This window comes from Dermochelys coriacea, chromosome 8 (assembly GCF_009764565.3).
Source record: "Dermochelys coriacea isolate rDerCor1 chromosome 8, rDerCor1.pri.v4, whole genome shotgun sequence".
Classification (NCBI taxonomy): Eukaryota; Metazoa; Chordata; order Testudines; family Dermochelyidae; genus Dermochelys; species Dermochelys coriacea.
In genome coordinates, this window is record NC_050075.1 from 1126576 (window position 1) to 1139239 (window position 12664).

Consider the following 12664-nt stretch of genomic DNA (forward strand, 5'->3'; position numbering starts at 1 on the left):
CCCAGAGACACACCCAGAGACACACCAGAGCGCTCCGCACCCAGAGACACACATGGAGACACACCCGGAGACACACCGCAGTGCTCAGAACCCGGAGACACACCCAGAGACACACCGAAGCACTCTGCACCCAGAGACACACCCAGAGACACACCAGAGCACTCCGCACCCAGAGACACACATGGAGACACACCCGGAGACACACCGCAGTGCTCAGAACCCGGAGACACACCCAGAGACACACCGAAGCACTCTGCACCCGGAGACACACCTAGAGACACACCAGAGTGCTCCGCACCCAGAGACACACCTGGAGACATACCCGGAGACACACTGGAGCGCTCTGCAAGCAGAGACACACCAGAGCACTCTGCACCCGGACACACACCTGGAGACACACCGGAGCGCTCCGCACCTGGAGACACACCCGGAGATGCACCAGAGCGCTCCGCACTTAGAGACACACTGGAGCGCTCTGCACCCAGAGACACATCCGGAGACACACCTGGAGACACACAGGACCGCTACGCACCCGGAGACACACCAGAATGCTCTGCACCCGGAGACACACCTGGAGACACACCGGAGCGCTCCGCATCCAGACACAAACCCAGAGACACATCTGGAGACACACAGGAGCGCTCCGCACCCGGAGACACACTCGGAGACACACCGGAGTGCTCTGCACCTGGAGACACACCCGGAGACACACCAGAGTGCTCTGCACCCGGAGACACACCAGAGTGCTCCGCACCTGGAGACACACTGGAATGCTCCACACGGAGACACACCCAGAGACATACAGGAACGCTCCGCACCCAGAGACACACCCGGAGACACACAGGAACACTCTGCACCCAGAGACACACCCGGAGACACACAGGAACACTCTGCACCCAGAGACACACCCGGAGACACACCAGAGCACTCCGCACCCGGAGACACATCCGGAGACACACCAGAGCGCTCCGCACCCAGAGACACATCCGGAGACACACCAGAGCGCTCCGCACCCAGAGACACACCGGAGTGCTCTGCACCCGGAGACACATCCGGAGACACATCTGGAGACACACCGGAGCGCTCCGCACCCAGAGACACACCGGAGTGCTCTGCACCCGGAGACACATCCGGAGACACATCTGGAGACACACCGGAGCGCTCCGCACCCAGAGACACACTGGAGTGCTCTGCACCCGGAGACGCACCAGAATGCTCTGCACCTGGAGATACACCAGAATGCTCTGCACCTGGAGACACACAGGAGCGCTCTGCACCTGGAGACAGACCCGGAGACACACCGGAGTGCTCCGCACCCAGACACAAACCCAGAGACACATCTGGAGACACACCGGAGCGCTCCACACCCAGAGACAAACCTGGAGACACACAGGAGCGCTCTGCACCCGGAGACACAGCAGAATGCTCCGCACCCGGAGACACATCCGGAGACACACCTGGAGACACACTGGAGCGCTCCGCACCCAGAGACACACCTGGAGACACACCGGAGCACTCCACACCCCGAGACACACTGGTGTGCTCCGCACCCGGAGACACACCCGGAGACACACAGGAGCGCTCTGCACCCGGAGACACACAGGATTGCTCCACACCCGGAGATACACCTGGAGACACAACTGGAGACACACCGGAGCGCTCCGCACCCAGAGACACACCTGGAGACACACAGGAGCACTCTGCACCCAGAGACAAACCCAGAGACACACCTGGAGACACACAGGAGCGCTCTGCACCCAGAGACAGACCCGGAGACACACTGGAGCGCTCCGCACCCAGAGACAAACCCAGAGACACACCGGAGCACTCCACACCCAGAGACAAACCCGGAGACACACTTGGAGACACACCGGAGCGCTCTGCACCCGGAGACAGACCCAGAGACATATGTGGAGACACACAGGAGCACACCATGCTGTCCCCACCCAAGCGCAGTGAGGCCAGGACAGTTCCCCACGTGGACAAGCTCTAAATATGAATGGAGGCCACCAGCTACTGGGACAAACTCCCCAGGTCCATGGGGAGTCTCCGTCCCTCAGTGGCATCAGAGCCAGGCTGGTGCCTTCCTGGAAGATGTCTTAGCCAAACTGAAGTGACTGGGCTCAAAGCAGGGCAAAGGGGGTGAACCCCGCGGTCTGTGCTAGGGACGAGTGCAAACGAGGCGGTTGGATGGCTCCTTTTGCCCTTAAGCTCTATGAATAAGAGACCCCAGGTGGGTACAGGAGCCAGACAGGGGGACACAAGGAAGTGAGCTGATGCAGGTGGTCTCAGCCTGCCCAGCCCTTGCCATGTGCTCTGTAGGTATCACGGCAGGGGAGGGGGGAAGGCATAAGGGCACAGGCAGGCTGATGCAGAGGGCAACATCCAGTGCCCTTCCTGACCCGCCCCACCTGGCTCTGCTGAGCAGGGGATTCCAGCTCTTGATTAAATCTCCCAGGATCCAAACAAACTCACACACCAAAGGGATCTCAGTGACCCGCCCCCATCCAGCTGCATGTTATCTTCCCCCACCACCGGGCATTTCAAACTGGGCTCTGCCTCCTGCCTCAGGGCCCTGGCCCTACTTTCGGCTCCATATCAATGGCCTTAGTCTGGCTGAGTCCTGGCTCCTGGCCCACAGGTATCTGCGGCCTTTGTGTCTGCTCTGTGTTAGCTCAGACACATTAATGACAGGGCCCTGTGCCCCTCCTGCAGCTATGACACCCCCCCCAGCCCCGGTGACATCCTACAGGTCACACATGCACAGAGACCCACACTGCCCACACTGAACACACCCAGAGACACACACACACCCAGAGACACACACTGCCCACACTGAACACACCCAGAGACACACACACACCCAGAGACAAACACTGCCCACACTGAACACACCCAGAGACGCACACACACCCAGAGACACACACATGCACACTGCACACACACCCAGAGACACACGCACACTGCACACACACCCAGAGACACACGCACACATGCACGGAGAGACACGCACACAGAGACACACACAGAGGCACAGACTGCACACACAGAGAGATACACACAAAGACACAAACACACACACACTGCACACACACAGACACCCCTAAAGCCGGGCAACTCTGCGTGATGGGCAGGCCGGGCTGTGTCCATAGAGCCGGGGGACTCTGCGTGAAGGGCAGGCCGAGCTGTGTCCGTACAGCTGGGTGACTCACAAAATTCATTTTACTTCCATTTTCTCTGTTACTGTAATAGCCAGGACATAATAGTGCTGGATTCCACGCAATGTAGCAATGCAGAGGGATGAACCAGGTCCTTAACTACAGTACGAATCCCCCGGTTAATGTGTGTGCAGCTCCTAGCGCAAGGAGTGGGTGTAAGTGCTGAGTGTTACTCCAGATAGTGATTATACTACACCCAGCGGGTGTTCAGTCCTGGACAGACAAATGAAATATGCAGCCCCTGCCCCAGATCACGCACTATCCGGAGCCAGACACAAGTGGACAAAAAGAGCGAGAGGGAGGAGGAGGAGGGAGGTTCTAGCAGGCGCCGGCGGGCGAGACCCTCATGGCACCGTTTCGTAGTTGTGTTGATTGCTCCAAACTCATGACGCCTGCGTCTCCGTGAGGCTGGGCATGAGCCGACTCTGCTGATCAGCATCTAAGAGCAGCCGGGCTCCGAGTTCCTGGGAAACTCCTCCACTGGGCCAGCAGGGTCACACTGGCTCGTCCTTACTGAGGTGCCGGGAGATAATAATCAAATGGCCGGAGAGACATTTACATGCACAGCCCAAGGGCAGGACCAGCAGCCTCAGCAACAAGCCACTAGTGCCAAGGGCACCATGGGGCCCAGTCCCTCTCCCTTCACCGAGCTCTTGCGTGCCCCAGCTCATGCGTTCTCCCGGCTGCAGGCCCAAGCAAGCGGGAGGGGCAGTGCCCTGCCGAAGGTGCCACCTGCAAGCCTGGCTGCCGGGGAATTCTCCGGGTGCCACCTCCTGCCCCCCTCGCTAGCCCAGTGTCCACATGGCAGAGGCAGCTCAGTGGCTAATTGCTGGTCAATTAGCTGAGTCATTATCACCGCCAATGCCATAAAGTGGCTGTGACCCTCATTAGGAGCCCATTAGAGACTCTCATAAACTCTGGAGCCAGGAGCCGGGGCTTTAAACAGCCCTAATCCCATCAATAAACACATCTGGTTCCTGTCACAGCTGCCAGGGCTGGGGCACTGGGCCCAACTTCGTGGGGGCAGGGCAGTGAATCAGTAGAGGTCCCTCACTTCCCCTCCGTGTCCCCAGGACACAGCACTGACCCACTGCCTCTCTAGCCTGCCTGCAGTGCTGGGGCCTTGGCGTGATCTCTCTCCTCCTGTGGGGCAGGTCAGGAGCGCTAACCTGTAGAGGAGAAATCTGCCTATGGATCCCCCTAGTATAGACAGGCCACGGCGCCCAGCCACAGCATCCCCTCTCTGCACCCTCACCCGTCCCCCGAGCTTGTAAGAGGATGTGCTCAGCTCAGGCACGGGGGCGGGGGGTCGGAGCGGTGCAGATTTTTGCTGATCCTTGGAGCTTTCTTTGCTCTTCGGGGTATTTTCTCTCTTTGGGCTGCTGCAGCAGGGCTGGGGAGGTGAGGGTGATGCTGGGGCTCCCTGGGCACCCCCCCACATACAGGCTGGAGAACAGCAGAGTTCTGCTGCCCTGGGAGCACCAGGCAATGTGTTTGCTGCCCGGTGTTGCTCCCTGCTCCCCACCTCGCGACGTCCAGCTGATAGCAGGACTCAGCGGGACGCGCTCCTAACGCCGCTAAGCTAGAGGGTGGGCAGGCCAGGGGCACTGGGCCCTGCACTTGGGCCTGCCTGTGTCTGTGCAGATGAGGCCAGGCCCTGCCAGGCCTGGCACCAAGATCCTGAGGTTTGGACTTTGCTAGGGGCTTCTTCACGGCCCCTAGATTCCCCGCTCCCGAGGCCAGCAGTCTGTGACTAGGCAGCTGTGCTGCAGAGCACAGGCCATGGGCCGACCCCACTATAACCCCCATGGGCCAGGGGCCGGGGCCCAGGGGCTGCTGGGCGAGGGCTGGTTCCCGTGACAGAGATCACGTCAGCAAACTGCTAACGGGGCTTCCTTCATGGGAGCAGGGGGGCAGTGGCGCAGCCATTAGTCACAGTCCTACAGCCCCCCACTGCAGCACGGGCCCTGACGGGTCCATCCGTCACTGCTCTCTGCAAGCACTGAGCCCAGCACCGGGCACCCCAGCCACCTGCACATGGAAAAGGCAACCGAGGCAGAAAGTAACGCCCCCCCCGCACCCCGTGCGCCGAAGGCAGCACTGCAGGAGGCCCAAGGAGGGAGGTGCAGGCAGGGTGCCCTAGGGATCCAGGCTGGGCTGGGCACACAGAGTGGGTGCACCTGTCTGGGAGGGGGTGGGTGCCCAGGCTGGCAGCAGGTCACAGAGCTACTTTCGATGGGCACAGCCTGGTTCCATGCCCCCCCACAGGAAAGGGCAGGTGCCCCCAGCTGGGACGAGACGTGGTGCCTTGTGCCAGGACTTACCAGAGCCCAGAGATGGAGTCGGCAGCATCTCAGAGGTGCTGGGCAGAGGTCCCCTGCCATTCTGAGGTGTACTCAGCCCGGCACACGCGAGGACCTAGGACAGGCCTGTGGGCCCAGCAGCTGGGCTCCAGCTCTGGCCAGGGACTGCATGTCTCTGGGCCGGCTCCGTGCCAAGCCAAGCAGCCTGGCCCCTCACTCAGCGCTGGCCCCTTCCCCTACAGTACAACCCTGTCAGAGCCCAGCCAGCCTCACTCCCCTTCTCGCCCAGACACACGGGACCATCCGGCCCCACCTCAGACATCCCAGCGCTGGAGCCCCTTCGGAGCCAGTCCTAGGCTGCCGTGGCCAGGAAGGGCTCCTGCTATACAGGCTGTTTCCATTGCCCAGCTCCCGACAAACAACCCATCCCCCATAGACCTGCGCCCCTTAGACAGCTGCAGACAGTGCGCCCGGCCCCTGTGCCCCCAGCCCTCCCTTCCTCAGAGGGGCTCTCTCCAGTATTTTCCCCAGGAATTGAAATTGAGGGGGGTGGGGTGGGGGTCAAATTTACAGGGGGATGTGTGTCAGGGCCGATGAGGGGTAAGACCGTGAGGGTAAGGATGGGCTGTATGGCACCATAGTAAAAACTGAAAAATGTTTCATGACCATTTTATTAGATTTTAAAATCATCACACAAATTAAAGGTTTCAGAGTGGCTACTCAAGCCTTCGATGAAGCATGACGTCTGCATCCTTCTTGGTTTCTTGTTACAATTTTGCACAACTCTGTTAACGAACTTCTTGAATGCAATGCGTTCATCTTTGGTGGCTTCTCGTGTGTCCGGTACTTCCACTCCTTCAGTTGATATGCTCATTAGTTCATTCACAGGATCAGGCAGAAGGCGACTTCTTTCAAAACACAACATTCTATTCAATGAGGCAAAAGAACGCTCAGCGGTAGCTGTTGTGACTGGGAGTAGCAAGACACGAATTCCTACTTCTTTCAGCCCAGGAAACAGCACAACCATCGGGTCGAGCCACTAGCGATGACAGAAAAGAAGTTGAAGTCAAATCTTCATCCATTCATCGTATGATATTCCACTGTGTGTTCAAATTCTCTATTCTGTTCTGAGCACATGGCAGCCCCATTGCTGGTAGTGCCTCACTCCACTCAACTGTTGGTGTTTTATAGGACAGGCATCTGTAAAAGCTATGTAGAGGTTAAGTAGAATCTAGAAGTGGCTGTTGTTGATTTTTAAGAATCAATTCTGCATACTTTTTCAGTTGTCTTAACAAACACTTCTTGTCCTCTTCACTTAAGGATTCAATAGAAGTGCCTTCATTAGTCAACTTCTGGACTGAAGTCTTTGCTTCTTCCAGTACTTTTTCAGTGGATAGCTCTCTGATTGATCCAAATGTAGCTTCTATTGCTGGACAAAGATCCACTACTGTTGTAACAGATGCTTGGATGGCATTGTTTAATGACCCAAGTGGTTTCAACAGTAGATTTACAAGAGAGAGAATGGCAATAGTCTTCTCTGAAAGTAGTAGCAAAGGTAATCCACCAGCCTCACTAGTTAGATCCATCCCACCTTGGTAGATACTTTCCAAAGCCAGTAAGAATGGCTGGAGTAATTTTAAGACAACAGCCAAGGATCGCTCATGAGAAAGCCACAGGGTTTTTCCAGGTTGGACTAATTTGAACTTCAGTCCCAGTGTATCTTCTATATTTTCCAAGATATCCAGTCTTTTTAGACTCTTGCTGAAAAAAAGAATATAATGAAGACATTAAATTTATAGCTTTTTTAATGTCTTTTGAAGAGTCTGCGGCTTGTACTAGTGCTAATTGGAGTACATGGCCTCTGTAGTGTGTATAGGAGAGATTAGGGTTACACTTTTCTCTGAGCAAAGCTTGTGCTCCACCATGTCTTCCAGAGAAGTTTGCAGCTCCATCAAATGCACAAGAAGCCATCTGTTTGGGGTCCAGCTGACAAGCATTTAACTCTTCTAAGATGTGGGTTGTCACAGATGTAGCCAATCTGTTTTCTCAAAAAGAAAAGGAGGACTTGTGGCACCTTAGAGATAACAAATTTATTTGAGCTGTAGCTCACAAAAGCTTATGCTCAAATAAATTTGTTAGTCTCTAAGGTGCCACAAGTCCTCCTTTTCTTTTTGCGAATACAGACTAACACGGCTGCTACTCTGAAACCAATCTATCTTCTGTAACTTGAAGATCTAGAAATGCATCTACTGGCCTACCACTGACATCAAGATAACGTACACAAAAGCTTAGTACTTGATGTCCATTTGTATTGGTGCATTCATCAGCCAGGTATGCAAATGTTTTGAATGTGGTGAGAGAGGTCTTCACTTTTTCAACTTTGAGTCTTTCGCGGTTGCACCACATGCATCTAGCCAGTCAGTTGAGTTTCTTGCAGAAAGATAGTGAGCATTTGCTAGTCTTGTTCAGAACCAGTGTCCAACTTCAGGATGAACAAGTGACAATGCACTTAACACTGGCCTCCAGTTTGTAGTGTGTGGTATCTCTTGCCTAAATAGAAAGTATGATGCCACAGCCATGTTTATTCGCATGAACTGTGTTGTGTCTCCAGCATTCTTAACAGCCTCATTAACAGTCACCGGTGTTTTCCTTGGTCAGTGGAGACTCAGAGTTCAGAGGTGCTTTCACATGAGTTCCCCTCCCAGGTAGGGGCAAGAAGGCACCTTGCTCATTCCTCCAGCTGCTCACTGTTCGCTCTGGCCACTGTTGTTCATTGTGCCACCGTTCACTCCATCGCTCTGTTGCCAGTGGCCCTGCGCCGTCACCTTCTGCTGCCACCTGCTACTGTGACCTCTGCGAGTTGGTCTCTTGAGGTTCCACCGGCTCTCAGTGATTTCAGCTGAGCTCTCAGGGGGGAACCTCGCTGCTAGTGCAGGCTGGGCCATCTCTTCCACAGAAACACTGTCCCTCAGCAGGTCTAAGCACTTAGACCTGATTATCAGTGATTTCAGCTGTAGGGGTCACTTAACAAAACAAATTTCAGAGTAACAGCCGTGTTAGTCTGTATTCACAAAAAGAAAAGGAGGACTTGTGGCACTTTAGAGACTAGCAAATTTATTTGAGCATAAGCTTTCGTGAGCTACAGCTCACTTCATCAGATGCATCTGTAGCTCACAAAAGCTTATGCTCAAATAAATTTGTTAGTCTCTAAGGTGCCACAAGTCCTCCTTTTCTTTTAACAAAACAAAAGACTTTCTATGGAGCCTAATCAGCTCTGTCTTTAAACAGGGGAGAGGGGCAGGTCAAATAGTACTTGTGACTCAGACAAACCATCAAGCAAAACACCTGTCCCCACCCACTTTCTTGATGCCTCAGTCAGCACAGGCTAGGTACAGTTCTACTGCCCTTTACTCCTACAATAAGAATAACAACATTTAATCCCCCCCCAACATTCAAGTGATTTGTAGCCCACCCCAGCCAAAATCTATCACTTGGGCAACACAGCTCTGTTTGCTGGATACCTAGGTAGATTAGGTCTGAATGTAAATACAATCTGGTCCTGAAGCCTTTCCTCCCCCAGCCCCCAGCTCATCACTAGCTGTCCGGGAGAGCTCATTTAGACTTTGCTTACAAATCATCATTTGAAATTATTAGGCTGGCCAATGTCACCGAAATGAAGGCACTGACATTGTCGTAAAAAACAACAGCTGTACAAGGAAACTAGTCAATATTCATACTTTTCAAATCTATAATACTTTTTCAGATACACATATTTTATCATATACTGTGTATGCTTTAAAAATATGTATTAATGTTTCAATTTCAATTCAAATTTCCAAACAATCATTAAATTGGCAACACTGCATGTAACTAGTTCACAAAACTGGGAGGAGTGTTGGGGGAAATTCAGGGAGGTTAAACACCCCCATATGAGGGGTGTAGGGAAATCCCTGCAGCACCGCAGCTCACAGCCCCTCCCATTGAGTGGGGAGATGTAACTGCCCCACCCTGCACCCTGCGGGGCCAGCCCAGTCTGGCCTAGGGAGCTGCAGTAGCCCCCCATCTCTTGCAAGCCTGGATCCAATTGGCGCTAAGGTGACCTCACCGCCCCCCCATTACAACCAGATTTGAATGGTGTGTTTGGAGCTGGAGCCAGGCGTCTGTGGTGGGGGGAAAACAGCCTCCCCCACCCTGGAGCCGCGGCAGGAGGTCAGAGACATGCAGCCCGGAGCTCTGCACACACACAGCTTGCTGCACCCCCAGTGCCGTACCAGGCCCGCAGGTTCCCCTGGCCCTGCCTCCCGCTTGCTAGTGACTGGCTCCTTCTGCAGAGCAGCTGCCCGGGGAGACGCATGGGCCCTGCTGCCCCAGCCGCCCCCCCAGGACCCCTGGAGCCAGCTACGAACGGGGCTGGGAGAGCCCCCTCCCCCTGCTGTGGGGCTGCCTCCTGCCAACAGGTCCCTGGAGCTCTGGCCAACTGACATGGGGATGGGCTCACGGGCAGGGTCCCAGCACCAGGTGCTCCGAGGAAGGTGTAGGACCCCGCAGGGCAGGTGGGGTGACCAACCCCTCATGCTGGGCCCTACTAGTTAGAGGCCAGGTGAGCCCCAATGCCCTGGGCCCAGAATGAAGGGGGAGGCGCATTGGCCCCCCAGCCAGGGGAGAGCTGAGTGGGGGGATGCAGCCCTGCCCAGCCCTTAGCACACCCCCAGGCTCTCCCTACCCCAGGCAGCTATAGGAGATCCCAGGGCAGGCAGGAATGTGCCAGGAAACGGGCAGAGGGGCGGTTCTAGCCCACACCTGCAGGGGAAGAACTGGGGCACCTCATCTTCACCCCCGATGTGGGAAAGCTCCCCCCCCAGGCAAGGAGCCCCCTCTGCTTGGGGCTGGGGCTGGACGGCAGAGCAGGTGCCTGCTGCCTTGCCTGGGGGGCCCTGAGCTCTGGTTCCACCTGGCAATGCCTGAGCCCCCTCCTGGTGCCGGGCTCTGCAGCCCCCAGCCCCACACACTGCCCCAAGGAGCCTCACCAATGGCCTGTGCCCCACACCAGTGAGACCAATGAGGATGGGACACTGCCTCCACCCTACCCCTCCCCAAACATCCCCTGCCCCCCACAACTCCCTGCCCCCAAACAGCCCCTTCCCAAACCACTCCCTGCCCCCCAACCACCCTGCCCCCCATGAGGGGCAGGCACAGTGTGTGCCTGAGAGACAAGGCAGGTGAAGTCATAGCTTCTGTTGGGGAGAGCCCGGCTGTGGCCCACCCAGAGCTCTCTGCAGGCTGGACGGAACCGGGCAGCCCCGCGACGTGCTGGTGGAACAGACTGTTTTGCACAGGAGTTACCGAGTGTGCAAGGGACCGTTGGCGGCAGCGTGGTCCGTGTGCACAGGGGCGTGCATGGAGCAGGCACAGGGAGTGGCATGGCTGGAGGTGTCACCATGCAAGCATGTACGTGCGGGTGGGCACGTGCTGCGGTGAAGGTACACGGGTGCAGGTGTGTGTGATGTGTGTCGCTGCATGCACAGGACAGGGGCAGCAGGTGTGCAGGTGTGTGCGGCGTGTGTCTCCATGTGCACAGCTCAATGCGCATGTCCGTGTGTCTGTAATGTCGCCATGTGTCTGCATGTGCCCAGGGAGGGGTGCAGGGGCCGAGGCTGTGTCCAGGCCAGTGGGTTTCTCTGGGGTTTGCTCCACCGGCCCCCCGAGCCCGCCCCAGCCGTACCTCGGCCCTGCTCCTCTGGGTGAAAGACCCAGGTTTGTGCTGCTGCGGCAGCAGGTTGCCTGGTGCCAACAATATTTCTCTTGGGTGGCAGCCGTGGCCGTGGGGAACACAGCAGCCCTTGTACCTGGCCTGGGCTGTGAGCAGCGGCTGCTTCCCCTCTGCCGCTCCCAGCCCACTTAGACCCGTGGGCGGAACGAGCGCGTGGCCGAGCTGGCTCCAGGGCCCCTTCCTTTGGGAAGTGTCTCTTGGCCTCTCCTGACTCCTTGTCTGGGGGACCAGCACCCCTTGCCCCAGAGCCCCCAGGCCTGACGTGCCCACTCACAGGGCCGGGCAAGGCTCCTGGGCCCCAATGAGGCAGGGATCACAGCCGTCCAGAGCACCCCTGTCCACACGGTACCCAGGCCAGCAGCACCACGACCCATGGGTGCACAGAACAGGCCTGGTCCCCACAGCCCCGAACGCTGTGTCAATGAGGGCTCGGGCTCTGGGAACCAGCCTTGGGTGGCAGGCTGGCATTTGCACTGGGCCCAGCGCCGAGAGAACCAGCCCAGCCCAGTCCAAAGGCTCCCGGCTCCCTCCAGGTGTCTGGCCTTGAGAAGCCGTCAGCTTTACGGCCTTTGGCTGCTTCCCACAATCGCTGTTACCAGTGGGGGCGCAGGAGGATCCTGCAGGGAGTGGAGGGAGCCGGGACCCCAGCCCGCAGCGCGTGGGGGAGCCACAGCCGCTCTGTGCCCTGAGGAGCTGCAGGCAGCTTTGGGGCGAGGCGAAAGGCTGGCGCCATCCCCAGGAGCCAGGGGTCCAGCCTGGGAATTCCCTTCTGCCCCCTCCCTGCCTGGCCTGCTTGGGTTAGAGCCGGGGCCCTTCGCTGCCCAGCTGCAACTCAAGGCACGTGACTGGCTGTGCTCCCCCCAGCGGTGCTGCATTTCCGATGTAGGTGGGGGCACCGGCGCCTGTGGGCTCCCCCCCGTGGGACAAGCACACACTGCGGGCGGGCTGGGTGCCCAGGCGGCTTGTTCAGGCCACTGTCTCCTCACCCCCCAGCCAGGCCCAGCACCCCAGGGGCTGTTATCTATAGCTGGGATAATTGATTCCTTGTTAAGGTTTAACCAGGGGAGTCCAGCCCGGCTCCTGGGGGAGGGGAGGCAGGTGGCTCAGGGGAGCTCCAGGCAGGCCAGGGGAGGGGACAGAGAGGGCCAAGCCCAGCTCCGGTCTGCCCCGGGCGAATGGGGCTCAGCTGGCCTGGGCTGCAGACCAGGCCCCTCTCCTCTCTCCAGAGCCAGCCCGGGCACCAGGCTGGAGCCCTACATTTAGCAGCTCCCCGCCTGCTGCCTTTGCCGGCCAGGGGGGGCCTGGCCCTGGCGCACTTCACGGAGAGGCCCCCGGCCCTGGGAATTTCCGGGATTTTGGGCAGGGACTGGAGC